Here is a 6180-nt window from a genome sequence, read left to right on the forward strand (position 1 = left end):
TACATTAATTTAATATTTCCACAAACTTCAAAGTGTTTCCTATGCGTATCCTTGCTTCAGGTCCTGAGCTACAGGCAGTTAGATTTGGGTATGTCATTTTAGGCGAAAATTGAAAAAAAGGGTCCGATCCTTAATTAAAGAAGGGGGATGGGGACAGAGAAAGTATGCAATGTGGTCTCAGGGAAAATCGTATTATTCTGTATGTAAATCGGTGTTGCCCTTTAGTATGATATGTTACGTTACGTTATGAATGGAATAGTGGCCGTACAAAATATCATATGAATTCGAGGACGTATAGCATCGTGCGTCTTACCCTGTCGTAGCATATGAATTGGATGGCGTAACTTATCATACATCATGGAGTGTATTTAGTATTGCACGTCTTTACCAGAAACCAGGTTGCTTGTTATATGGTAACAACAAAGTAGAATTATGGGGAGAATTTTATGTTGCAGGTTAGGGGAACTAACTACAAAGGTTAGGAGAACTAAAGGTGAATTGGCTTAAGGGCTGTGGCAACATTAGGCCTGCTGTTTAATCAGCTTCTTTATATGCCACACCTGTCAGGTGGATGGAGTATCTTGGCAAAGGAGAAATGCTCACTAACAGGGAAGTAAATACATTTGTGCACAACATTTTTTTCACCTCATGAAACATGGGACAAACACTTTATATGTTGCGTTTATATTTTTGGTCAGTATATATTATCATGTGTATATGACAAATGAACAAACTTTAACTTGAACATAGAAGGGAAGGGGGGTGGCAACCAGAAAGAGAGGGGAAAAGATGGCCAGCTTTGTGGTTCGATTGGAAACTCAGCAAAAAAAAGAAACATCCCTTTTTCAGGACCCTGTCTTTTAAAGATAATTCGTAAAAATCCAGATAACTTCACAGATCTATATTGTAAAGGATTTAAACACTGTTTCCCATGTTTGTTCAATGAACCATAAACAATTAATGAACATGCACCTGTGGAACGGTCTTTAAGACACTAACAGCTTACAAACGGTAGGCAATAGGACACTAAAGAGGCCTTTCTACTGACTCTGAAAACACCAAAAGAAAGATGCCCAGGGTCCCTGCTCATCTGCGTGAACGTGCCTTAGGCATGCTGCAAGGAGGCATGAGGACTGCAGATGTGGCCAGGGGAATAAATTGCAATGTCCGTACTGTGAGACGCCTAAGACAGCGCTACAGGACTGACAGCTGATTGTCCTCACAGTGGCAGACCACATGTAACAACACCCACACAGGATCGGTACATCCGAACATCACACGTGCAGGACAGGTACAGGATGACAACAACAACTGCCTGAGTTACACCAGGAACGGATAATCCCTACATCAGTGTTCAGACTGTCCGCAATAGGCTGAGAGAGGCTGTGGAACTTGTTCAATCTATGTCTGTTGTTGAATCTTATGTTCATACAAATATTTACACATGTTAAGTTTGCTGAAAATAAACGCAGGTGATAGTGAGGGGACGTTTCTTTTTTTGCTGAGTTTAGGTGAACAAAATATTTAAAACTTAAGCCCTTAATTTATGTGTCCTCAAATGTCATAGAGGTCTTATAACTTATTCCCTTCTACAGGTAAAACATTTTTGGCCCATGTCTCGCTTTATATTCATATACCTTAGGCCCTAAGGGCTATGTAGCTTCTGTCATGTTTGGAGTTGTGTTGCTTTGTTATGCGGATAATTTTTCTTTACAGTTCAGTTACACTGGTCGTGTCAGTATACAGTAACTTTGAAGAGCAACTGCCCCTAAAAACTATTTCTCATTTAGAAAACAGACCATACCGTATCGATATTCTACTGTCAAAAAGTGTAAATAGGACAATTTTGGTCTGTCTTGTCCAAAATTGAGTTTTGTAAGAGTTGTGGTCGTGACTGCATCACAACTTAATTTAAGGTTGGTTTTGTTTCAGTCCTGTCCATGGCTGGCAGCACACAAGTAATCATCATATAGGAGAGCAGCTGCACGTGACACGATCGCAATGCCTGTAATATATTTGGGTTGATTTTGGATATCCCTATGGTGCTAATTAGGGACCATAGGTAAATTGCACAATGTACATGGGATAATGTGTTAAAATTCCAATAGCTTCAAATTTCAATGACTTAAAAACCTAAAACTAACTATAAATTGTAGAAAATCATATACAAATATTAAAAGCTTTTAATGATCAAACTAAAAGGTGTGCAACATGAAAATATTGTCTCATTTACATTGTGAATTTTATTGACAGTCCCTAACTAGGCCTGGAGATAGGCTATCCAAAGTCAAGAGACACACCAGACAAGACAACAGAAGAGTAGGATATGATGGAGAGAGACACCAGAAGAACAGAACAGGCCATAACAGAAGAAGATAGACAAAGGAGATGGTAACAGACAAGACACAAACAGCAACAGACAAGACACAGACAAAGTGACAGAAGAGGGCAGATGGAGAGAGAACAGAGGTGGGTTGAGCACACAGTAGACTGTATCACTTCAAGCTGCTCTATAGAGAGAACAGAGGTAGGTTGAGTACACAGTAGACTGTATCACTTCAAGCTGCTCTATAGAGAGAACAGAGGTGGGTTGAGCACACAGTAGACTGTATCACTTCAAGCTGCTCTATAGAGAGAACAGAGGTGGGTTGAGCACACAGTATACTGTATCACTTCAAGCTGCTCTATAGAGAGAACAGAGGTGGGTTGAGTACACAGTAGACTATCACTTCAAGCTGCTCTATAGAGAGAACAGAGGTGGGTTGAGCACACAGTAGACTGTATCACTTCAAGCTGCTCTATAGAGAGAACAGAGGTGGGTTGAGTACACAGTAGACTGTATCACTTCAAGCTGCTCTATAGAGAGAACAGAGGTAGGTTGAGTACACAGTAGACTGTATCACTTCAAGCTGCTCTATAGAGAGAACAGAGGTGGGTTGAGCACACAGTAGACTGTATCACTTCAAGCTGCTCTATAGAGAGAACAGAGGTGGGTTGAGCACACAGACTGTATCACTTCAAGCTGCTCTATAGAGAGAACAAAGGTGGGTTAGGCACACAGTAGACTATCACTTCAAGCTGCTCTATAGAGAGAACAGAGGTGGGTTGAGCACACAGTAGACTATCACTTCAAGCTGCTCTATAGAGAGAACAGAGGTGGGTTGAGCACACAGTAGACTATCACTTCAAGCTGCTCTATAGAGAGAACAGAGGTGGGTTGAGCACACAGTAGACTATCACTTCAAGCTGCTCTATAGAGAGAACAGAGGTGGGTTGAGCACACAGTAGACTATCACTTCAAGCTGCTCTATAGAGAGAACAGAGGTGGGTTGAGCACACAGTAGACTATCACTTCAAGCTGCTCTATAGAGAGAACAGAGGTGGGTTGAGCACACAGTAGACTGTATCACTTCAAGCTGCTCTATAGAGAGAACAGAGGTGGGTTGAGCACACAGTAGACTATCACTTCAAGCTGCTCTATCGAGAGAACAGAGGTGGGTTGAGCACACAGTAGACTGTATCACTTCAAGCTGCTCTATAGAGAGAACAGAGGTGGGTTGAGTACACAGTAGACTGTATCACTTCAAGCTGCTCTATAGAGAGAACAGAGGTGGGTTGAGCACACAGTAGACTGTATCACTTCAAGCTGCTCTATAGAGAGAACAGAGGTGGGTTGAGTACACAGTAGACTGTATCACTTCAAGCTACTCTATAGAGAGAACAGAGGTGGGTTGAGTACAGAGTAGACTGTATCACTTCAAGCTGCTCTATAGAGAGAACAGAGGTGGGTTGAGCACACAGTAGACTGTATCACTTCAAGCTGCTCTATAGAGAGAACAGAGGTGGGTTGAGTACAGAGTAGACTGTATCACTTCAAGCTGCTCTATAGAGAGAACAGAGGTGGGTTGAGCACACAGTAGACTGTATCACTTCAAGCTGCTCTATAGAGAGAACAGAGGTGGGTTGAGCACACAGTAGACTATCACTTCAAGCTGCTCTATAGAGAGAACAGAGGTGGGTTGAGTACACAGTAGACTGTATCACTTCAAGCTGCTCTATAGAGAGAACAGAGGTGGGTTGAGTACACAGTAGACTGTATCACTTCAAGCTGCTCTATAGAGAGAACAGAGGTGGGTTGAGTACAGAGTAGACTGAATCACTTCAAGCTGCTCTATAGATTGTAATTAGTTGTATTTATTTGCACAAATTATAACAGGTGAAATATAGACAGTGAAAAAGTAAAACATGGTTTACAAAGAATTGCAGTTGAGGTGAAAAATAATACTATTACTATTAAAACAAATGTTTACTTTTAAACTTTTTACAACCAGGACAAGTGAGGGTACACAAGAGACGGCAACAGAAGAGGGCAGACGGGAGACAGCAACAGACAACACAGAGAAAGTGATGGAGAGAGAGGGGTGAGCAGACAGTAGACTTGATCACTTTAAAGCTGCTCTATAGATTCTTATTACTGCACTGTGTGTGTGTGAGGGAGAGAGTGTTTGGCTACTGTGGGATTCTTTAATCAGTTCGGCTCAATGGACAGGTTGGAGTCAAAACTATGAAATAACACATGGAATCATGTAGTAACCAAAAAAGTGTTGAGGTTCTTCAAAGTAGCCACCCTTTGACTTGATGACAGCGTTGAACACTCTTGGCGTTCTCTCAACCAGCTTCACCTAGAATGCTTTCCCAACAGTCTTGAAGGAGTTCCCACATATGCTGAACACTTGTTGCCTGCTTTTCCTTCACTCTGCGGTCCATCTCATCCCAAACCATCTCAATTGGGTTGACGTTGGGTGATTGTGGAGGACAGGTCTTTTGCTGCAGCACTCCATTACTTTCCTTCTTGGTCAAATAGCCCTTACACAGCCTGGAGGTGTGTTGAGTCATTGCCCTCATGAAAAACAAACGATAGCCCTACTAAGCGCAAACCATACCACCCCTACCTTGTCACAACACAACTGATTGGCTCAAACGCATTAAGAAGAAAATAAATTCCACAAATGAACTTTAAACAAGGCACACGTGTTAATTGAAATGCATTCCAGGTGACTACCTCATGAAGCTGGTTGAGAGAATGCCACAAGTGTGCAAAGTTGTCATCAAGGAAAAGGGTGGCAACTTTGAAGAATCAAAAAAAAAAAAAGATTTAGATTTGTTTAACACTTGTTTTGTTTACTACATGATTCCATGTGTGTTATTTAATAGTTTTTATGTCTTCACTATTATTCTACAATGTAGAAAATAGTAAAAATAAAGAAAAACCCTGGAATGAGTAGGTGTTTCCAAACTTTTGACTGGTACTGTATGTGTTCCAGAGTAGAGAGTGTTCCAGAGGAGTTTGTACTCACAGTAGCAACTGTAATTGAGTACTAGATTGTCTGCTGTGTCAGGTGGTAAGGTGAAAGTTACCTGAAAAATATCTAATCTCACAATATTAATCTCAAAGTGCACTAAATTCATGCATTTAGCTGTTTAAATTGTTATAATATTTGCGTAAAGCTGAAGTATTACAGATTGTGCGATAAAAGTGTAAAGGTCATTTCCGATTGAGCCGACATAATGCAGCGTTTACCTTGAATACGGTCTCCTTTAAAGTGGGGACATTGCCTTTCAATTTCAATCACGCTGTAAAGTGTAATTCTGCAATGCGGATTGAATAGAGAGAAATATTAATGAAGTCTTTTTGTCGGCACTAACTCCACCATGGTTCGTTGGACAAAGCCTATGAGGAAAATATCTATCGTCTCTTTTTGTCAATTTTTTAAGAATTTATGAAATAATAAAAAACATAAATCACACAAAGGATTCATAATTCATAAAGGGCATGTTAACTGACTGCTATTATCTCATAGAACAAAACGTATAAGATCCCCTAAGCCTAAGACCTTTATTTCAGTGTTTATTTCAAAACCCTATTCTTTCCCCATTCATTCCCATAGGGATGGCTGAACAAACAAGAGGTAACTTGTTTCAGGGTTTTAGGACTACAAGCTGGCGAGCTCTATAGAGCCTTAACTTTTGAATAAGAATTAAGGGAAGGGTTATAGAGCCTTAACTTTGGAATAAGAGTTAAGGGAAGGGTTATAGAGCCTTAACTTTGGAATAAGAGTTAAGGGAAGGGTTATAGAGCCTTAACTTTGGAATAAGAGTTAAGGGAAGGGTTATAGAGCC

The sequence above is a fragment of the Oncorhynchus nerka genome, linkage group LG27, assembly GCF_034236695.1.
Source record: "Oncorhynchus nerka isolate Pitt River linkage group LG27, Oner_Uvic_2.0, whole genome shotgun sequence".
NCBI lineage: Eukaryota > Metazoa > Chordata > Actinopteri > Salmoniformes > Salmonidae > Oncorhynchus > Oncorhynchus nerka.